We start from the raw sequence: 24235 nt of genomic DNA, 5'->3' as shown, positions 1-24235 counted from the left end.
TCACAGGACCTCATGGGAGAACCATATCCCCTTCATCAACAAATGGGCTTGGCACAGGATGTACTTATTGAGGCAATTGGTAAAATTCCACCTTCCCCAGAACATACTCATGCAATTTCACACAAACATCATAGAAAACATCCTTACATCAACCATTACTGTCTGGTTTGGCACAGTAACCTCTTGCAATTTCTGAAAACTACAGTGATCTGGCAGGTCAGCGGAAAAGATTGTTGGCTACAGTCTACCATCACAGAAGGGATTGCATGTGTCCAGGACAAAGAAGTGAACAGGAAAAACCATTGTGGACATTTTCTACTCAGCAAACTGCAAGCTCCCTTTAAAACACATTTATACTGTGATGCTGGTATTTATTTATTTATTTATTTTATTCACATTTCATTCCATGTCTGCACTTTAACTACTGAGTCTATTTTTTATATAACTTCTTCTTACAATTGTTGAATATTATTTTTGTTGCATATCATGCCAAAACACCACAGCAAATTCCAAATATATGAAAATGTATATTGTGAATAAAATTGATCCATGATTTTAGAGTATTACAGTAACACAGCATGGAAATAAACCCTTCATCCCAACTTGTCCATGGTAACCAAGATTCCCTTCTAACCTAGTCCCATTTGCCAATATTTGGTCCATATCCCTCTAAAGCTTTTCTGTTGATATACCTGTCCAGGTGTCCTTTAAATGTTGTTAATGTGCCGATCTTAACGGCTCTAGTACCAACTACCTATGTAGACTATCTTCTGGGTGAAAACTCTACCCCTCAGGTTTCTATTTAAATTTCCCCCTCTCACCTTAAACCTATACCCCTAGTTCTTGATTTCCCGTGCTGGGAGAAGAACTGTGTGCAACATGCCATCAGAAAAATGAATTAGATTACATTTTTTTTCTTGATGATTAAGTCAGGATCACTGATTTTACTTTCCCATATTATTATGGCATATAGGGCCTGCAATTTTGTAAGAAAGCAGCTGCCAACCGTTTCCACAAACCTTCAAGAATACATAGTAAGAGTTGTGCACCCATCAGTCTTGGCAGTGCTAACCAAATGTATACTAAAAGTTGCTAATATTTGCACATGGACTGCAAAATAACATCAAAGCACTTAAAAGTATTATTTCTTTAGTACATTCCCATTGATTATGTACTGGCATTGTTTAGGTCAAAACATAATGACAGGGGCAGTTTCGTTTTGAACGAAACTGTTGGCATTTTGCCACAATATGTCCCAGACCAGTGTGGGCACACCCTAAGTTTCAGAATGCACTAAGTGACAGATGTCAATGTATTATATCCAACCTCAACTGAAATTTAGGAAGAAAAATATTTTGTTTTGTTGATATTACTGCAGTCTTTTTAAGTCAGTCTTTAATTGTTAATGTTTTTAAAATTATTTTAAGTAGCTTGTAACACAAGGCAATTTATTATGTAATTACTTTTTTCAATTCTTTTCAGAAATCATGAAATATTTTAAACATCTTAAAAGTTTTGTCGGCAAAGTCCTTATCATTCCATTCCAGAGATGGCGATTAGGATTGCATCACCTGATGCACTTTCTATTGAGACCTTGCAATATCTCACTGCTCAGTTCCAAGGGTGGAGAGTCATTTGGTGAATCTCCTCAACATTTAACCCAGCATTTATCGGGAGGGGCAAGACAGGACAAAGGGTTCAATCAACCTCACTTCAATCCTTTGTTTTTGTCAGAAAAAGAAATTACATTATTTTTGTCTGCTGTAAATAGAATCTGCATACTGTCTGTTCATTCTGGTTATGTACCAAATGTCTAACAGTCATTTTTCCTTATCCAAACTCCCATCTTTATTTATTGCTTGTCGTGTTGATTAACTCATGGAGAGCAGACTGGAGCAAACAGCATAAAAGAGTTTTCTTATTAATGCAAAGTAGGTATGATCTGGAATTAACTGCCTGTAGTTGAGGTGCAAATTGAATCAATCAATGTTTTCAAAAGTGAGTAAATTAAGTAGAATGCCCAGTGGATTGAACCACCTTTTATGCTGCTGTAAAGAATGTAATTCTATAATAGTGAACCTGATCTTTGTGAAGAAACATTCCACATTGTATTTTCCATCGGGTGTTTGCTTTGATGGACTAAATGTTTTTTTTTATATTTCTTATTTTCATATTTTCCCATGCATAAAAGTTCCTAAAGACCAAGAATTCTTGAGATGAAATTCAATGTTTTCCAAATAGCATTTGTAGGGCAAGCCAACTGATAATTTAAGTCACTTTGAAATCAGAAAATGAAAATTCAATAGACTGAAGCATGGATTATATGTGTCCATTGACACATATAATAGTTGCAGATGAGTAGGAACGTAATGCTGAAATTACAATTTATTAATAATTGCAGCAATTAAAAGTGCCATGAATTAGCCTCTATTGCATTACTGTTTAACATTCCAAGTAGATACACATTGGCTGGCAATGTACAGTACATTACCATATGGATATACTTCAAACCTTTTAAACAAAGCAGCAGGGGCACAGTTATCTGCAATCATCAATTTTTCCAACCATTCCACTTGCTGCTTTGTTAAAGGAATAAACTGAAAATCCGGTTTCTGGTTTTCTGACCACACTTCCCCATTTTTCTCCCAGTTCCATGAACAAAGGTCAGCATTAGCTTATGAACAGTTGCCTTCAAATTATTTTAAATATACAAATGTGAATTGGAGAGTTGCAAAAAAAAGGTACATTGATATTCTATTTTTAATGCTGAATACTGTACCAATATTTGATAAAATGCTGTATTCAAAGTTAAAGGCATCAAAATTAAACTGAAATCAAAAACATTACAGTTTAAGAAAGCTGCAACAAGATCCAATGATGAAACAGAAAAGATCATGCTACCATTTTTAGCACTAGAGTGAGATAACAACAGACACATATATTGAAGATTTTGACACTCTTAGCTTTGATCACTGCTCTGGGATTAGCCTGCTGTTGATGGTTTTGAAACTGTCAAGACTCAATAACGCACAAAGGACTTCCAGAGAAACACAGTGGCCTCTCAGCAGTTAGTCTTTTCTTGACTAGTTCAGCACTTTATCCAAGGCTTTTTTTACACTTTATGAATTCACCAGTGAGCCTGATGGCTCCATAGTTATTATCACATAACCAGCTGATCCAGAGAAACCAGGAAAACTCTTCGGACTGATGATTCCTCTTTTGTGTCGAGTTTATTTCTATTGCTTACAGATGATGAAACAAATAGTTATAAGATTTCACAATGAAATATCTCTAACTGAGCACAAGATGGGAGCAAGGTGGACCCATTCTCCCTCCCGCCTCCATCCCCACCCAAACCATCAATCCCCATGCTGTGATTATGTTCAGTTAATTGATGTAAGAAACTATGAAATGACATGGACAAGGGACATAAAAACTGTGAAACAATATCCTTTAAGTCACCTACATCCTCAGCAGCAAGGTAATTTGTGAACTAAAGCTCTCTGAGGAGTACTTGTATGTCACTGCCAGTTATTAACAAGTTCATAAAAGTGGTTTACTGATAACCACACAAATATATACTAATTTAAACAAATTTATAATTCATTCCAAATAATTTAGCTTTATGTCAATGAAAAAAGAAGATTTAATATAACCTCAATGAAAATTATAGGAAAGCTCCTTTACAATCACAGCTGATTTAGTATTTCAGTTACCTCCTCTTTTAACTGTACTTAAAATACTACTGTGCATTTACAGTGTATTCGTATTTGGCTTCACTATAAAGAAACTTGTTCATGCAGTATGTGCAATGTACTTGTCCATTAAATTACTTAATTTATTGAATGAAGGAAATCTGAAGTCTTATTGCTTCTGTATATCTACATACAGACTCACATTGAACACCCAGATATATATAAACCAAATGAACATTTTGGATTTTAAAGCAATAACTTGCACACAATTTGCTCTACAAATCAAATTAACACCTCCTTGGTATGGATGCACTTTCTCATATTTTCTTACAATATAGGAGACCATTCTTCCCACCATATTAATGCTACACAAAGGATTCCCATCATTCTGAATTTCCTTATGATAAATTGTCTCTCACATACTCCTTGATTTTTTTTCTCATTCTCCTGCATGATGGTTTTTTTTTACATAGCCAATTAACCTACCAGCAAGCCTTTGGAACTTGGGAGGAAACAGTAGCTTCTGGAGAAAAACCCACACAATCTTAGAGAGAACGTGCCGACTTTACACAAACAACACTGGAGGTCAGGACTGAACCTGGGTTATTCAAGCTGTGAAGCTTAAACGTGTACACCAAGATACTTCTGTTCCTTAGAATTTCCTAGGGATTGACTATTCATAGTACTACCCTTATAGGTCCTCCCAAAATGCAATATCTCAAATTTTTCAGAATTCAATTTCACTGTAATTTCTCTGCCCATTTTAACAACTGCCATTTACCAAAAGTTTCAATTTGCAAAAACAGCACCAGCATGATCATTTTCTCCCTTCTATTACTGAGCTAATTTCACGTCCAATTCCCAAATTAACCTGCTCCCATTGGCTTCTATCTTTTGAATCAGTCTTTCATGAGGGGCCTTGTTAAAGGCTTTACTGAAATCAGTTCAATGACCTACCTGAAAAGTTCAATCAACTGAATCAGACACGAATCCCCAAGCAACCTCTACCTCTTCAAGAGCAGATTAATCCTGATTAAAACTTTTTTCCCCACAATAATTTGCCCAATAACTGATGTTAGATTATTTGACCTGCCAGCACAGGGCTTATCGCTGCTCCCTTTTTTGTAAACCAATAATGGCAACATATTTGCTGTCCTCCTACCTGGAGCCTCTTCTGTGGCCAGAAAAGGGTGAAGTGGCTGGAAAAATTACGTAACAACTCCTGCCATCTTCCTCTTTGTATTTCATATAAATTTGGGAGACATTTCATTACAGCCTGGGAGTGTATCCACTTTTAAGCCTACTAAGACCTCTAATGGCTCCTTCTTTTCAATGGTAATTTGTTCTAATATTCAAGGGTCAAGTATCCCCTTCCTGAATTCTTCAACCACAATATCTTTTAAGACCTAACATCTGTCTGCAGGCTCCATATAGTTACATGCTCTACATTTTCCTTGGTTATTTTCTTGTCTTGACTTATGAAATGATTTGTGATTCTCCTTAATCTTGCTATTTGAAGCCAGTTCTTTGCTAATTGTTTTATTCCACTGCAGTGCTGCATGATCCATACTTCGAGGGTTTCAACCATTTTTAGTTCTCTAAATCTGTAATAAGACAGCTTTTCCTTTCTTTATCCAACTCTCAATGTCCCTTGGGATCCAGGTTTCCTTAGCTTCATCCCAATAGGAACATACTGACCCTGAATTGTGTCCATTTCATTTCTGAATGCCTCCCACTGCTCTCCTGTAGACCAGCCTACAAAGAACTACTCCCAGCCTACTTTTGCCAAATTGAATTGAAATCAGTCTTCCCTAATTCAAAAACTTAACCCAGTCTAGTCATGAACTTCTCTATAATAATCTTAAGCATCTCTGACATTTTCTCTTATTATCACGTCCTCCACTTTTATGAACTATATTCACAAAGGAATTCTCCATTACTATTGCACATCCCTGTGAGTTGTCCACGTATCTGGTCCTCCGTCTTCCACTGACTTTTGGGAGGCCAGTAATAAACCCCCAGTAACTTTCCATTGTTAAGTTTGACATTTAAGAAGCTTTTGCTTGCATGGTGGGTGATGGGAATGCTGATGCTTTATGCTAGAATAAGTGAGAAGAGTGGGGGGGGGGTAGAGTTGATACAGCTTGCTGCTGCTTGTGAGTGGGAGGGGACAGAAGGCTTTGGGATTCTTATGTTCTCTCTGTCATTCATTCTTTGGGGGCTTTTGTTCTGTTTTGAGGATGTCTGTGGAGAGTGAGAATTTCAGGTTGTATATAGTATATTAAATGGAACCATTGGTCTATGAAAGGGTAGGGAAAAGGGAAATATATTCCAGAAAAAGCAATTTTAAAAGTGCTTAATCTTATGAAAACACATGTTGTAGGTAATGAAACGGATGCCCATTAAAAGAAACATGCATTGCTCAATTCAATATTATGACTAGTTTCTAAAGTTAAGACTCACAATATATAATTATTACATTTTAATAAGAATTTTATTTGGAAGTGAGGTACTCCTGAGCGGTTAGAAAGACTTCTTTAGAACTTAGTTATGTGCCATTTGTTAAGATATATATATATATTATTTGCTCTAAATAATATATTTGAAACAATATAGTGGTGGAGGCTAGTTGAGATAGCTGAGTGATATGAAAGACCAGGTAGACTAGTCAGTCAGTATCTTTTTCCCCAATGAAGAAAAATCTAATAATAGAGGGCATGTATTTAAGGTGAGCGGGATAAGCTCATTTTTTACACTGAAAATGCACTGTCAGGTTCTGGTGGTGGAAGCAAATATGACAGAGGTGTTTAAGAGGCTCTTTGATAGGCACATGAATGTGCAGAGATTGGAGGTATATGGAGATTGTGTAGGCTTGAAGGGTTGAGTTCAGTTAGGCAATTAATTACGTTTCAATAGCTTGGCACAACATCATGGGCCAAAGGGTCTGTTCCTATGCTGTTATGTTCCACGTTCTACACTCACATTGAAAAAGAATGAAAACAGTAGAAAACACAAGGACTACAGAAGGAAATATTCAATGTACTTTTGAGTGAAAGCTAATATGAATCAAAAAGAAAGCATATCAGAACATATGATTAGTTAATGCCACAAAATTTTATTCTGGATGTGTCTTTTTGTGAAATGTTGGGCGAACCGCAATGCATCGACTGACTCAGCAAGGATGATTTAAGTGATGCATGCTCAAGTGGATGAACAGCCCGATTATTTTGAAGTGGTAATTACACAGGTAATGACGAAGATGGTGAGGGAGGTTTCAGACGAGAATCCTTGGATGGGTGTGCAAGCAGGCTGTGGGAAAACATCGACATGTGCATATTTGGGGCCCCTAAAAACAGCTTAATTGACCAGTCTGCCTTAAAGCCATACAGTGAGCATTCCAGACTTGTTTATAAGCCAGGTACATTTATCCATATGCTGTGGGACTAGATTTAATTGTGGGTGGTTGGCCAGGGGCAGTGACATACATCCTCTGTTCTCCAGGAGAATTCCAATGATCAGGGAGCTCAGAAGCCAGGAGAAAGCACTATATTTTTCTCAAGAAACATGGTTATGGTACATTTTTCTTCTCCAGCTGTTCTCATCACTCCTCCATTTATAATCATAGTAAACTATCAGTGGAGATATCAAATCAAGCTTAAGATTCAGTTAAATCTGGTCAGCCACAGAACAACTCACTAAGTGATTATATCAGAAGCATCTCATCATCTTAAGATACTTTGGCCAACTTACCTCCTTGGCAAAGGTTCAATGGTCTCTCTTTGTTCTGCTTCAAAAACCAGGAGTCATTTTGCTGACATACTTGGAATTTTACCCCATTTACCAGCCACCAGCCACCAGCCAATCCCACACACTCAGCCTTGTCCCTCGATATATTTTTCACTTCTGAACTAGCATATAAAATTTGTAAAAAAAAGACCATGTCTTTGTTATACTAACAATAATAGTTTTAGCACAATGTCTTCCAGTTTTTGATCAAAGATAATGATGTTTGGAAGTGTGTTGATAGTGTGCACAATGTTACTTTTCTCTCTCCTTTGCTAACTGTTTAGCAGCAACCAACTTCAAGATGGCCTCATGGCCGCTTGTTTCTGCAAAAAAGAACCAACCAATTCTTCACCACCACCATCCTCCTCTGTCTGGCACAACTGGCTCTCACCTTCAACAACTTTTCCTTGGGCACCCCCCACTTTTTCCAGATTTGAGGGGTAAGTCACAGTCACCCACAGGGGCCCCAGATATACCTGTCTCTGTTGGAATGGAACAGTCCATGTTTGCAGACTTCTCTGGTAATACTCCTGAACTCTTCCTTCACTGCATTAACGATTGCATTGGTGCTGTTTCATACACCCATGCTGAGCTCATCAATTTAATCAACTTTGCCTTTAACTTCCATCCTGCCTTTAAATTCACTTGGCCCATTTCTGACACCTCCCTCCCCTTTCTTGATCTTCCTGTCTCTATCTCTGGAGACAAACTATCAACTGACATCTTTTATAAACCTACCAGTTTTCATGTTTATTCTGACTACATCTCTTCCCACCCTATCTCCTATAAAAATCCTATTCCCTTTTCTCAGTTCCTTCGCCTTTGCTGCATCTGTTGCCAGCTTTCATTACCAGGACTTCAGAAGTGTCCTCCTTCTTCAAAGAATGGCGTTTCCCTTCCTCCACCATTGATGTTGCCCCCCCCCCTTGCATCTCCACCATTTCCCGAACATCCGTTTGCACTCATCCTATCTTCTCGCTAACTTAACAGCGATAGAGTTCCTCTTCCTTGTCCTTACCATAAAATCATTAAACATAGGAGCAGTATTAGGCCGTTTGGCCTACCGTGTCTGCTCTGCCATTTCATCATGGCTGATCCAATTTTCCACTCAGCACCAATCTCCTGCCTTCTCCCCATATCTCTTCACACATTGACCAATCAAGAATCTATTGACCTCAGCCTTAAACATAAAGACTTGGCCTCCACAGCAGTCTGTGGAAAAGGACTCCACAGATTCACCATTCTCTGGCTAAAGAAATTCATCCTTATCTTCATTCTAAAAGCACACTCTCAATTCTGAGGCTGTGTCCTCTGGTCTTCCTCTCCCACCATAGGAAACATTCTCTTCGCATGAACTCTATCAAGACCTTTCACCATTTGATAGGTTTCAATGAGGTCCCCCCCCCCCAAATCTTCTGAATCCTAGTGAATACAGGCCCAGAGCCATCAAAACTGTCTTCATATGACAAGCCATTCAATTCTGTAAAGATTTTTGTGAACCTCCTTTGAACCCTCTCCAGTTTCAGTACATCCTTTCTAAGACAAGGGGCCCAAAACAGCTCACAATACTCGAAGTGAGACCTCACCAGTGCTTTATAAAGTTTCAACATTACATCCTTGCTTTTATATTCTAGAACACCTACCACAAAATGCTGAGCCTCTGCATTCACCACACCATTTGTCGCAACTTCCACTATCTCCAAAAGGAGGTAAGGATATGTTTACAACTAAACATATCTTACCCCTGCCCACTTTCCAAAGGGATCACTCCCTCCACATCCTTTCGTCCTTCCCCACTAATCTCACTCCACCCTGCAAGCAGCCTAATGGCTAAACCTGCCCATTAACTTCTTCATTCAGAGCCTCAAAAAGTCCTTCCAGGTGAGGCAACACTTCACCTGCAAATCAGCTGGGGACGCCTGTTGTATCTGATACTCCCAAAGCAGCCTCTTGTACATTGATGAAACCCTTCGCTAGTGCCTCTGCTCCATTTGCCAAAAGCAGAACTTCCCAGCAGCCAAACAATAACATGGCATGAATATCAATTTCTCCTTAAAAAAATTCTTTCCCCCCACTTCCAATTACAGCCTTTTACCTCTTCTACCTGCCTATCACTTTGCTGAGCTCCACCTCCTTCCCCTTTTTCTTTGCTCCATTCTCCTCTCATATCAGATTCCTTCTTGTCCAGCCCCTTACCTTTCCCACACACCTGGCTTCACCTATCACTTTCTAGCTTGCCTCCTTCCCCTCCCCCTACCTTTCTTATTCTAGTATCTTCCTCCTTTTCACTCCTGAAGAAGGGTCTCAGCCCGAAACATTGACTGTTTGTTCTTTTCCATAGCTGCTGCCTGACCTGCTGAGCTCTTCCAGCATTTTGTGTGTGCTGCTTTAGATTTCTATCATCTGTAGAATAGCCACCTTTTTCTAATTGCTTTGTTTTAAAGTTTATTTTCATTGTTACTATTTGATTAGTTTTACACATGTTATGATCCCAGCCCCCTCCTTTGTGAGAATCGCAAGAGCACCCGTTTTGGGGGGGGGGGGGTCAGTAGACCCAGGAAGTGGGAGCGAGAGAGACATGCTGAATAGACTCAGGAAGTGGGAGAGAGAGAAACGTGCTGAATAGCACGTTCCACCCGGGATGCAAAATAAGGCGACAGTGACTATTGTCTCATGGAGACCACGTGAAAAGCCCTCGGGCAAAGTGGGCTGGTTGAGAGAGAGATTGCATCATCCCAACCTGATTGACACCTGCGACCCCATGAGGAAGTATAAAGGAGGGTCAAAGGGGGACAGCCCCTTCAGACGCACCAAGAAGACACGAGAGTGATCCCGCCGTAGCGGGAAGCCATTTTGAAGGAAGCCCACGTGCGTTAGATTCCGGGATCGTAATTTGTGGCTGGAATCACGGAAAACCGCTTTTAACTAACATCGGGGAGGGGGAACCAACGCTCCCCCGATTCAATGGAAGCTTCATAAAGACCCGGCAAGTTTTTCCTCTTCTCCCCAATCTCTCTCTCTCTGTCGCCCCACGTGAAACCCAGAGATTCCCAAAAGGCTGAAGCCTGCAGACTTCTGTGACTTTTATATTTCCAACGGACAATATATTATCCCCTAGACAACAGTAGAGCTCATTTCTTAATGATGATTATTACTATACCCGCGCTTTAGATTGAGTATTGACGATGTGCATTATCTGAATGTTTATAGTAACCTTACTTTTGTGCCCCTTTATAAATAAAAACGTTTGAAAATAGTGACATCAGACTTCAACGGACCTCTCTATCTTTGCTGGTAAGTTATCCAGTTACGGGATACATAACACACATTACCTACAAAATGTTCATCAATAAGCAGCCGATCTGATCAATTTATTTTGTAATGAATTTTATAACAACTACAAAAGGCATTTGATTTAAGTACTAGTGAAATGGCTCATTTTAAATATGACATCTTTATAGCATACTGAATTCAAGTCGTCAGGTGGATGCCATAAGACTTTCATTTATATATTTTTTCAAATTGTAATTTTAGACCCTTTTGAAATCAGATTGATGGACATTATAAAAATAGATTATACCACCATCACAGCTTGAAACTGAGTTTGAGAACAGAAATAAAATGGCCTGATAAGATTCCAAAAGCATCAAAGATAAGCATCTTGTACAAACAAAGTTTTGTGGTCTCCAGCTGTGTATTCAACTCAGCCAGGCAAGATTGCAACATTTAAGCAAGCAAGATCACAAGCTTCTATTTAATATGCACACAATGATTGCCAATGATGAATTATTCATCATATGTCCTCAGTTTTGTGACTCTGTGTGTAATCTTATTTTTCATTATAAACTAGGTTTGGATCTCAAGTTTTATGTGACACCTATTTCTCCACAGAAAAATATCTCTGCCCCATAATGAACATTTTAAAACATGCAAAAAATCATAACATACATGAACTTTATCAAGAATCATGAAAATTGTAACCTTGGATTTGTAAGTCATAATAACCAGCATAAAGTAGACTAAAATTAAACTTCCTTTCTTCATGAAAACCTTGATCTTACAGGCCAATTCCTCATGCCCTGGCCATATTTTTTTCTTATACCTGGACCTAAAGCAGAATCTGCTCACAGTAACTGAGCCTAGTTGCAGCTTCTGTTAGGAAATTAGCTTCTAGCTTTGCAATATTATAACAAAGGCAACAACTTCAGTAGTACCTCATTTGGTTGTAAAGCACTTTGGGTTGTTTTGAATTTGATACCTAAATACAAGTCTTGATGATAATTATTGTCTTGTCCACAGGAAAAATATATTGTAATTGAACCCACAGGTGCAACAGGTTACAGCCAGGAGCTTAATACACACAGATACATATCTTATTGAAAGAACAAGCAGGTGGGCAGATGGGTGGAGTGGCTGTGTGGATAAAAAATCAAATCAAATCCTTAGAAAAAAGTGGTATATGGTCAGAAGATGTAGAATCATTGCAGATGGAGTTAAGGTAACGCAAGGGTAAAAAGACTGAGAGGCCTCCAAACAGTAACCAGGATGTGGGGTAGAAGTTACAATGGTTGATAGAAAAGCATGTAAAAAAGGCAATGTAGAGAGATTGGGAAACTCAGGTTGGTGCTGGATCCCAAGAGTAGGAATTTGGAAAATGCCTAGGAGCTGGCTTTTTAGAACAGCGTGTGGGGAGGGAGATCTGCCAGGGATTATGCAATTCTGGATTGGGTATTCTGTAATGAATACCCATTCATTAGATTTTGGAGTTTAGGGTAAAAGAACCCTTAGAGGCAGTGATTGTAATATGACAAAACTTTCCCTGCAGTTTAAGAGGAAAAAGTTGAATCAGATGTATCAGTATGACAATAGAGCAAAGGGAATAACGGAGGCATGAGAGAGGAGCTGGCCAAAGTTGATTGGAAGGAGATACTAGCAAGGATGACAGAAGAACAGCAATGGCTGAAGCTTCAGGGAGCAATTTGGAATATGTAGGATCAGATCATGCCAAAAAAGAAGCAGCATTCTAGAAGGAGGATGTGACAAATGTAGCTGAAAAATGAAGTCAAGACAGCATTAAAGCAAAAGAGAAGGCATCAAATATATAAACAAATAATGGGAAGCTCTATAGAAACCCAACAGGAGGCAAGTACAAAAGAAATGGAAGACAAGCTGAGTAAGTATTTTGTGTTAGTCTTCTCTCTGAAAGACACCAGCAGAAGGCAAGAAATTTGGTGTTAGGGGACAGAAGCAAGTGCAACTTGCCATTACGAAGGAGAAGGTGCTTGGGAAGCTAAAGGGTCTGAAGGCAGATAAGTAACCTGGACCAGATGGACTACACTCCAGGGTTTTGAAAGATGTAGCTGAAGAGCATGTGGAGGAATTACTTGTGATCATTCAAAACCCCCTCCCTCACATAGAAGAGCACTGACATCATCAAACCCCCCAAGCCCCTCTCTCACACACAGAAACTAACAGATAACCCACACAGAAAAACACCAACAAGAACATCAGACCCCAAATCACACAAAAAGTAACATAACACCCACCCACCAATCGGCAATGAAAAAGAAAACACAGAAAACTGAAGATTGATATAAACTACAGTCCAACAATCAGATAAATCTCAGAATTTTGAAAACATCTTCCTGTCAGCATTGAGGAGAACTTCACCCTTAACAATGAACAGCAACATCTTGACAATCACTGAAGTTAGGCTAACTGGCCGTTTCTTCTGCCTCCCTCCTTAAAAAGTGGAGTCAGATGTAGTCCTCCGGAACCATTTGAGAATCTAGTGATTCTTGAAAGATGATTACTAATGCTTCCATAATCTTTTTAACTATTCTTTTCTGAACCCTGGGGTGTATTCCATCTGGCCCAAGTGATAAGCACCACCTTCTTAGTAACAACAATTACATTCACTTCTGGCTCCTGACACTCTTGAATTTCTGGCCGATTGCTTGTACCTTCCATAGTGAAAACTGATGCAAAGTACTTAAATTTGTCTGCCATTTCTTTATCCTCCATTACTACTTCCCCAGAATCATTTTCAAGTGGTTCAGTGCCCACTTTTATCTCTCTTTTACTCTATATATACCTGAAAAAAAAACCTTTGGTGTCTTCTTTATATTATTGGCTAGATTACCTTTGTATTTCATCTTTTCTCTCCTTATGGTTGTTTCACCTGCCTTCTGTTAGTTTCTAAAATCTTCCCAATCCTCTAACTTTCCACTAATTTTTCCTCTATTACGTGCCTTTGTTTTGATTTTATGATGTCTTTGACTTCCCTTGTCAGCCACAATTGCCTCATCTTCCCTTTACAATACTACTCCACCTTTGGGATGTATCTACCCCGTGCTTCCGAACTGCCCCAGAAATACCAGCTATTCCTGTTCTGCTGTCTTCTCTGCTAGTGTCCCCTTACAATAAACATTGGCCAGCTCCTCTCTCATGCATCTGTATTTCAGATGCATTGGACTTTATATTCTTCCTTTCCATCTGTAGGGTGGATTCTATCATATCATGATTACTGCTTCCAGTGGGTTTCTTTACCTTAATTTCCCTGATCAAATCTGGTACTTACAATAGTAAGGAAAGCAAATTAAATCTTGGCATTCATTTTGAGCAGACTAGAATATAAATTTAAGGATATATTGCTGAGGCTTCATAAGGTATCGGTCACACCACATTTGGAGTATTGTGTGCAATTTTGAGTCCCATATCTATGAAAGGATATTCTGAAATTGTAGATGGCCCAAAGGAAGTTCATGAGAGTGATCATGGGAATGAAAGGGTTAACATATGTGAAGTGTCTGATGGCTCAGGACCTGTCCTCACTCGAGGGGATGATGAATCTGTGGAATTCATTGCCACAAGATGACTATGGAGGCCAAATTAGTGGACATAGTTAAAACAGAGGTGGATAGGTATTTGATTATTGATGTCAAGAGGAGGAAACTGGAGGTCCATCAGCTTGTCCTCATTGTGGGATCAGAGGTGCAGAGACACGGTGTTATCATTTCAGAGGATCTGTTCTGGGCCCAGCACATAAGCACCATTATGAAGAAAGCACGGCAGCATCTCTATTTTCTCAGAAGATTGAGAAGATTCGGCATATCATCTAAAACTCTGACAAACCTCTATATTAGTGTGGTGGAGAGTATACTATCTGGTTGCATCATGGAAACACCAATGCCCAGAAAAGGTAGTGGATATGGCCCAGTCCATCAAGGGTAAAGTCTCCACACTATTGAGCACATTTACATGGGGTGCAGGAAAACAGCATCTATCATCAAGTACCTCCACCATCCAAGCCAAGCTCTCTTCTCACTGCTGCCATCATGAAGAGGGTACAGAACACTCAGGACCTGTACCATCAGATTTAGAAACAGCTAATATCCCTCAAGATCAGGCTCTTGAACCAGAGGGGATAACTTTACTCAACTTCATTCACCCCATCACTGAACCATTCCCACTCAACTGGACTCTCTTTCATGGGCTTTTCATCTCATGTCCTTGATATTTATTACTTATTTATTATTATTATTATTTCTTTTTAACCCTTTCTTTTTCTACTTGCACAGCTTGTTGAATTCCCTGGTGGGTGCTGTCTTTCATTGATACTACTGCGTTTCTTGTACTTACTGTGATTGCCTGCAAGAAAAAGAATCTCAGAGTTGTATATGGTGACATATAGGTCCTTTTTTTATTAAAACTTACATTGAACTTTGATTAGTAATGGTGTCAAAGGTTATGGGGAGGATGCAGGAGAATGGGGTTGAGAGGGAAAATAAATTAGCCACGATCAAATGGTGGAACAGACTTGATGGACTGAATGGTCTAATTTTGCTCCTGTGTCTCATGGCCGTATTACTTCGTAGCATTCACACTTTGATGATCTGAGATTTTAGCCAGGTTTACCGTCAGGGCTGCAGTTGAGAACTGACAATATAAGCCTGCTTTCACATATCACAGACAACTCCATTTGTTTGTCCTCAGCATTTAAGGATAATATGGCTCAAAATTCTTAGATATTCGAAGTTTTAGTGCGGCTAGAAATTAGATGTTTGAAGTGAGGTATAAGCGTGGCTGTCAAATCAAGCTGTAGGTTACTCTCAGTGATGCTAAATACACAACTGCAAAGCTGGGTTCAATTGATTTTTCCTGGAATGTTTGACATATTAGATGGATTGAAGAAGCTGCTCAAATCCAGGCTTCCGCCAGCACTGATTTTCCAGTCAATTTTTCACTCTCATATCTGCTCAAATTGAAGAACATAAAAAACAAGCTCTGTTACCCTGTGGGTAACAGGGTTGGGTACTGATGAGTGCCCAACAGAAGAACCATTACACATTGCTGCCAATCAAAGTGTCAAAGGAAAGCAGTTAACAATCATGTAGAAAATAAACAGATGAAAAAAATGCCAACTGTGTCCACATCACTGTAGTACACATTCTGACAGATATATCTCATTGGTGAAACAAACATCAGGCACTTATAAGCAGTATTTCAGGGACAGAATATTGTCTTCATGGGACTATTATCTAAGATCAGTAAAACTATTAGTACTAAACACAATTACATGTATCCTTGCTTATAGATAACTGGTGACAAGCAAGCAGCAGGTCAATGCAATTTGCCTTTTTTTGGTTTAATTCAGATGTCTGGCATAAAATCAAGAATATCAATTAATTTATTTTTCCTGTAGCTTGACCAAGAAACAAAAGTTCAAAACTAAAAGCAATACTTATCAATATTATGGAAACTCAGCAGGTCAGATTTCAGTTTTGGAGAGAAACAGTTAATATTTCAGGTAAACTGTTTCTATCTCCACAAATGGCTAAATATCTCTCTTATGTTTGACTTTTATTTCAGGCGTCAAGAATCTGCAGTTGTTTTTTTTTGATTTTAGATTTATTTCATATTGCTGGAGTTAAAAATGAAAACTACAGATTGAAAGTATTTAAAGTGCTTTTTTTAATAGATAGAAGATACTTTAGATAAGACATTGAAATTCACAGACGTGTGTCAGATAAAGGTTAAATAAGAGAAATAAGCATGAATATAGCTTGGTAGACAGAATACACAGAAGCCACATAATATGAAGGGTACAACTGTAAATTGGATGTAAGAACGAAGACACCTTAAGCATATTCATATAAATCTTTGAAAGTAGGAGGACAGGTTGAGAAAATGATTCAAAGATAATAAGGGATCCTTTAACAGAGGCACAGAAAATAAAATTGTTGGCCCAGATACTGCTGGTGATTAATGGTGGGCCAAAAAAACCACAGGTGTTCATCTATTTAAATGCCAGTAGGTACATGGTAGCCATACATATGTAGGCAAATATGGAGGTCTCAAATATACTGAATATTAGTTGATGCTGTACATTTTTGCTCTTCTGCTGGATTGCTGGTGGCAGAGCTTCATCTTCCTGGGATTTCCCACCACTGACACAGAGAAAGTAAACCAGTAGATTCATCTTTTAATCATCTGTGCACTGTTTAACAGTTTTATTAAAGGTATTTTAACTTTACAATCTGACAATGTTTTAAGGCATTTTATATTTAAAGTATGTTTATTGCTAGGTTATTCATCTTTTATTTATTAACAAAAATGAATTTCTTTATTTTGCAGTTTATAACTATTTCTAAATGCTTCAAATATTTAAAAGGCTCTGTAACTTTGTAAACTTTTGACAGGCCATCAAAGCTTCTCTGTTTCTTTGACTGAGGTGCAGCTTCAGATTAGGACTCACTGCTGGACATCGGTTTGCTTTAGGCTGGCAAAACAGGCACTCTGCATCCACAGCACATACGCTTGGGAAAGGGATGGCTATGAGTGACAAATATAAATAGTGGATCTGAGCCAAGAAATATTCAGGCAAAGTAATCCAACTTGCTTCCCGTATAACAAATTGATGAGGTAATGATATGCACTGCATTTGGAAAATGGCAATATTTTATTTGCTGAACAGGCAAAATGTCCTAATGAAATTGTCATAATCTTATGGATCACTGTTTGATTATTAGGAGGTGAGGGGATTGTTGGGGGGGTGGGGACAGCTTTTTGTGGTTGTGACTCCAAAACGGCTCTAAAGGTTGAATCCCCATCTTGAAAATTATCACACAATTTTCCTACATCAGGACATAGGTGGAATGTGGAGTGTTTCACCATTAACTTCAATAAAGACAAAGAGACACGAGGGACTAAAATAGTTTGTATTTAATAAAAATCTTTTGAATTGGTCAAATGAATTTAAATGTATTTGATTATTTAAATGTTTTAGGTTATTTATTTTATATTATCTGAAGTTTTTATTTTGTTTTGAGTAATTCTGACAAGTTCCTGATCATCAGTAGATTTCATAACAATTTTTACAGCTAAACTGGAGGTTCATCCTCTTTGCTTGAACTCATCAACATGAAGGCTTTCGTCACATGTGCTCATGTCTGGACCGCAAGAGGACAATAATCACTAAGATCTGAACACGAAATGTTAACTGACTTCTCTTTCCTCAGATATGTTTGTCTACCTGACTTCTTCCAGTCTTTCTGTTTTTGAATCAGTCAGACGTGTGTTCAAGCACTGATGACAAATCCTGTCCTTGGCCTTAACACTTCAGCATTGAAGTTTAGTAGATAGCATATCCCCATCACATTTTGTCATTTACATTTGTAACTCATAGCTATAGCCATCTCTTCTGCATTGATCTTAGACTATTATTGATCTCTTCTTTACTTTGCCTTTGAAATTGCTTAACTGTTATTTAATTTCTTGCATTTATCAAAATGGTCACCAACGTGAAATGTTGCATTTGTTTCCTTCTGTGTGTCCTGTCGAACATTTTCAGTATTTACCCCTCCATTTCAGATTTCCAGTTTTTGGTTTTGTGTTACTTATTATTTTCTTAGAGCATAATCATAAGCTAAATCTTCATTCAAATTTTTAAAATGTAAGTAAAAACATTTAAATTATACCATAGAAAGGGTGCAGAGGAGATTTACAAGGATGTTGCCTGGATTGGGGAGCGTGTCTTATGAAAACAGGTTGAGTGAACTTGGCCTTCTCTCCTTGGAGTGATGGAGGATGAGAGGTGACCTGATAGAGGTGTATGAGAGGCATTGATCGTGAGGATAGCCAGGGGCTTTTTACCAAGTCTGAAATGGCTACCACAAGAGGGCACAGGAGTAGGTACAGAGGAGATGTCAGGGGTAAGTTCTTTACACAGAGAACGGTGAATGTGTGGAATGGGCTGCTGGCAATGGTGGTGGAGGCGGATACGATAAAGTCTTTGAAGAGACTTTTAGGTAGGTACGTGGAGCTTAGTAAAATAGAGGGCTATGGGTAACCCAAGTAATGTCTAAGGTAGGGACATGTTCGGCACAACTTTGTGGGCCGAAGAGCCTGTATTGTGCTGTAGGTTTTCTATGTTTCTAAAAACAATGCTTCTAACATACTTTACACAGTATTTCAGGTTCTAAAAGTAGAAAGGTAACAGCTGGGGAAATAAAATGAACAGATTGATGGTGGGTCTCAAATTACTCCTGTCTTGATAATGATGATACACTGCAGGTAAACAAATGATTTCATATTGATCATTTCTATTACCAAAGAATACAGAGTTGTTGTGAGTTGTCATAAGAAGCTAGCAGCTGGTATGTCATCTATGTCCCTCCATTGAAAATTGCATTTTATCATATCACAATGTTTCCAATAACACCTCAATAATGGTAAGACTCTTGGCAGTGTGGAGGATCAGTGGGATCTTGGGGTCTGAGTCCATAGGACACTCAGAGCTGCTGCGCAGGTTGACTCTGTGGTTAAGAAAGCATACAGTGTATTGGCCTTCGTCAAACGTGGAACTGAGTTTAGGAGCCGAGAGGTAATGTTGAGGCTATCTAGGACCCTGGTCAGACCAAACTTGGAGTACTGTGCTCAATTCTGGTCACCTCACCATAGCAAGAATGTGGAAACCATAGAAAGGGTGCAGAGGAGATTTACAAAGATATTGCCTGGATTGGGGAGCATGCCTTATGAGAATAGGTTGAGTGAACTCGGCTTTTTCTCCTTGGAGTGACAGAGGATGAGAGGTGACCTGATAGAGATGTATAAGATGATGAAAGGCATTGATCATGTGGATAGTCGGAGGCTTTTTCCCAGGGCTGAAGTGGCCAGAAGGAGAGGGCACAGTTTTAAGCTGCATGGAAGTAGGTACAAAGGAGATGTCAGGGGTAAGTTTTTTACGCAGAGAGTGCTGAGTGCATGGAATGGGCTGCCGGCAATGGTGGTGGAGGTAGATACGATATGGTTTTTTAAGAGACTCCTGGACAGGTACATGGAGCTCAGAAAAACAGAGGGCTATGGGAAACCCTAGGTGATTTCTAAGGTAAGGCCATGTTTGGCACAGCTTTGTGAGCCAAAGGGCCTGTATTGTAATGTAGTTTTTCTATGTTTCTTAATCGTCTGTGTTTCTCAAGATAAGCATGAATCGGGAATCACACTAAGATAGGGAGAATGCTGATGAACAAAATTCCTGTGACAGCTAAAGTAACAATAATGGGAATTGCATGCAGTGAGTTTGCTGAAAAGAGGCATAATTTACCTCTTGCACAATTCTATATATAAACACATCCAAATAGCTTTTGCAATTACTTGAGTGAGGAGAGGGAGTTGGAATTGGGTATAGGGATACTGAGTTCATGATGGGACTACTGTGCTATGTTCAACAAAAATGACAATCATTCCAATAAATTTACAATTCTGGAACAACTATTAGAACAAAAAAGCGTCATCTCAAATATAATTAAGAAAGTGATATTTATAACATTTAGTATATGCTCAAATAAAGCTATTTTATAAGAGCATGTCCTCAACATGCATTTTTTTGTTTATTTTCCCCCATGTGATCCCACCTGTGTATCAGCTAAGAAAGTCAACGGTGAATTAGTTTTTAGCTTCACAGGGACAACCTTTAAGCCAAATAGTTTTGTGGTTTCAATGCCCAGATGTAAATACACGTTTTTACTGAATAAATTGTAAAAAAAAATTATGTATAATGGAGTTTGTTGAGAATGTCTACTGGAAAACATGATGGTATATCACTTGGTAATTCCCACATGGGAGGTGGGAGGAGCCAGAAAAGATGACACCAGAGATTCTGCAAACCCAGGTGACTTCTTCCAGTTTGTCCGTGAAACAGCTTATTCTTTGTCTTTTCTCATCTCTCTCTCTCTCTTCTTTTCAAGGTCACTGGAGTTCTATTGAAGTCAGTGATCTACAGTTTCGTCCTAAACTAAACTATGGCTCTCCATGGGCAGTGTGTTTTCATTCTTGGACTCGCTGTTTGGCCTGCCGTTTTGTTAACTCCAGATGCGGCCTGGAACATGTGCACCTTCATGGATGAGCTCGTTCCTCACTGATGTCACCAAATGAGGGGTTACAGAAGACTGAAACATTGAGGCAGCAGGCAGTGTGTGCTGTGGTCGGAAGGAGTCCCTGCATTTGAGCGATCCCTCGCTCTCTCTTTTGAAGGTGACTGACAGCCCATTGGTCCTCAAGTCGGAGGACTTGGACAAGTGATGGGGCAGATTGTAACACTGAAACAGCGAACCGCTAGTCTCTGTTTCTTGTTTGCTGCAGGAGCGATATCGCTCTCTCACAGTGGTGGGAGAGAGCCTGTTTGAGATGTCAGGAGGGCTGGGATGGACAGTAGCTTTTTGATGGACTCTAGATCATGGTCTCTTTGGGGGCTTTGTTATTGCTTGCATTGGGGGAGGAGGTTGATGCTTTTGCGAGAGCAAGTGAGGGGAGGGTTTAAGCTTTTGCTGCTGCTTATGTGTGGGAGGGGGACTGGGGTTTGAGGTTCTGATTTTCTCTCATTCATTCTTTGGATCTTTGTTCCGTGGACGTCTGCGAAGAGTGAGAATTTCAGGTTGTACCTGCATAAATTCTCTGATACTAAATTGAACTATTTTTACAAATCTTAATAAATTGAAACAAGATCAGTGTCCACAGTCCATAAAGTCAAGCATCACATGATATTGTCAATCTTAGGTGCAAATCAAATCATGTTCTCCAGCAAATCTAACATAAACAGGAGAATTACTGCAGATGCTGGAAATCCAAAGTAACACACACAAGCTTCACAGTACTTTTGAACAGTAGGTGCCACAGAAAAAATGCCAATTTCGTTTTTGTGTTTTCATTTCCATACTGACGAAATTGAACATATTTAGTGAACGAAACCATGGACCAGCCTCATTATCTGATACTAGCTTGTTATACAGCTAGATGGTTGGATTCACAAAAGATTGCCTACCTATTCACTTGGAAAATGACTTATCATTGCAGGAAACCCAAATGGAAGCGAATGAAGGAAAATGTAACTGTCTTCTTAAATGTCAATGACAAAAGCCATTCTCTATAACCCAGCCAAAGATGCATCTGTACTCAGGCCTAAGAAGCAAATAGTTATTCAGCAGAACAGAAACCAATTAACTGTCATATGCTGCTCAGTATGTTAAGTAAAAAGTTAGCTCTTGTAGTAAAATCACAAATGCAAAGGGACTAGGGAGTCCTAGTGTAGGATTTCCTAAAGGTTAAGACCATAAGATACAGCAGAAGTAGGCCATTTAGCTCATTGAGTCTATTCTGCCATTCCATCATGGCTGATTTATTATCCCTCTCAACTCCTTTCTCCTGTCTTCTTCCCATAATTTCTTGATTAGTTATGATGTCAAAGGTTATCAACTTCCGTTTTAAGTATAGTCAATGATGTGGCCTCCACAGCCATGCCTGGCAATGAATTCCACATATTGACCATCCTCTGGCTAAAGAAATTCCTCCTCATCTCTACTCTTAATGGACATTCCTCTATTGTGAGGCTGTGCCCTCTGATCTTAGTTTCATCCACTCCAGGAAACATCCTCTCCTTCACCACTCTATCTAGGCCCTTCAATATTCAACAGGTTTCAATGAACTCCAGTGAGTATAGGCCAAGAGCCATCAAAAACACTTCTCATATGTTAAAGTTTTCAATCTTGGAGTCATTCTTGTGAACCTGCAATGGCAGTACATCTTGTTTTAGATAATACTCCGATACTCAATACTCCAACACAGTGTGACCAATGCGTTATAAAGCCTCAACATTACATCCTTGTTCTTAAATTCTAGCCCTCATGAAATGAATGCTAAAGGTTGAACAGTGGCTAGTTTGCAGGTGACATGAAGATTTTGTGATGTTGTGAGTAGTGTAATAGGTTGTAGTTTATAATGGGTCACTAATAGGATAGGATGCAAAATTGCACTGAGAAGTGACCGATGGAGTTTGATCCAGAGAAGTGGGAAGTGATTCACTTCTTGAAAGTCGAACTTGAAGGCAGTGTAACAAGATTAATGGCAGGATTTCTGGCAGTGTGGAGGAGCAGGGATCTTGGGTCCAAATCAACAGATCCCTCAAGGATAGGGTGGTTAAGAAGGCATATTGTGTGTCAGCATTCATAGTTCATGGGAGTTCAAGAGCCTCTTAGTAATGTTACAGCTTTATAACACTCTGGTTGGAGCACCATTAGAATATTGTGTTCACTTCCTGTAATGGTCACCTTATTACAGGAAGAGTGTGGAAGCTTTAGTAATGGTGCAAAGGAGATTCAAAGAACATCCTATGAGGAAAGATTGAGCAAGTGAGGGTTTTTCTCTTTGGAGAAATGGAGGATGAGAGGTGACATGATAGAGGTGTACAAGATGATAAGAGGCATAGATGAGTGGGCAGTCAGTGCTTTCTTCCCAGATTGGCAATATGAGAAGACATACTTTTAAAGTGATTTGAATAAAGTATAGGAAGGATGAAGTCCAAGGCAGCATATATTTTTAAAAAAAACACAGGAAGTGCTAAGTGCATTGAAAACACTGCTGGGGATGATGGTAGGGGCAGACAGATTAGAGATATTTAAGGGACTCTTGAATAGGCACAGGGAAAAAAGGTAAATGGAGGACTAGGAGTGAGGGAAGGGTTAGATTGATCCTGGCGTAGGTTTAAAAGGTCCGTACAACATCGTGGGTTGAAGGGCCAGTCCAGTGTTGTTCAAAGGTTGTACTCAATCTTTAAGTGGAGAAGCAAAATTAGCAACGTGTTTACAAATTTATCACACTAAAATGCTTTGCATGATTCATACAAACTTAATTTTTCTTGATAGTTTTTCAAATATTATTCTGAAATGTACAATACCCCCTTGCACAGTTGAATTCTGAATTTCCTCACTTCTAAACCCCCATCATTTTGGATTGGCAACAACATCTCCTCCACAATCTCCATCAACACAGGCGCACTGCAGGGATGTGTACTTAGCCCTTGTTTTACTTGCTTTACGGGAGGGAGACCGAAAACTTTCCTGAGTGGTGCAATAACAACATCCTCTCACTCAATGTTAATAAGACAGATGATCTGATTGTAGACTTCAGAAGAGGGAGACCTGAGATCTATGAGCCAGTAATCATCGGAGGATCTGAGGTGGAGAGAGTCAGTAACTTTAAATTCCTAGGTGTCACTATCTCAGAGGGCTTGCCCTGGATCCATCACACAAACATTATTGCAAAGAAAGCACAGTAGCACCTCTATTTCCTCAGGAGTCTGTGGAGGTTTGGCATGTCATTGAAAACCTTCACAAACTTCTATAGATGAGTGGTGGAAAGTGTGCTGATTGGCCCCATTATGGCCCGGTTTGGAAACACCAATGCCTTTGAGTGGAAAATGC

The 24235-nt window shown here is 39.2% G+C and overlaps 1 protein-coding gene across 6 annotated transcripts in view; it reads right to left on the bottom strand.

The window, feature by feature from the left end:
* LOC132377830 (receptor-type tyrosine-protein phosphatase gamma-like) overlaps window positions 1-24235 on the bottom strand; it is a 671456-nt gene that overhangs the window by 351905 nt on the left and 295316 nt on the right. The window lies entirely within an intron of this gene.

The sequence above is a fragment of the Hypanus sabinus genome, chromosome 19 (genome assembly GCF_030144855.1).
Source record: "Hypanus sabinus isolate sHypSab1 chromosome 19, sHypSab1.hap1, whole genome shotgun sequence".
Taxonomy (NCBI): Eukaryota; Metazoa; Chordata; class Chondrichthyes; order Myliobatiformes; family Dasyatidae; genus Hypanus; species Hypanus sabinus.
The sequence above is the reverse complement of the archived record's forward strand: the minus strand, read 5'-3'. Positions and strand labels throughout refer to the sequence as shown.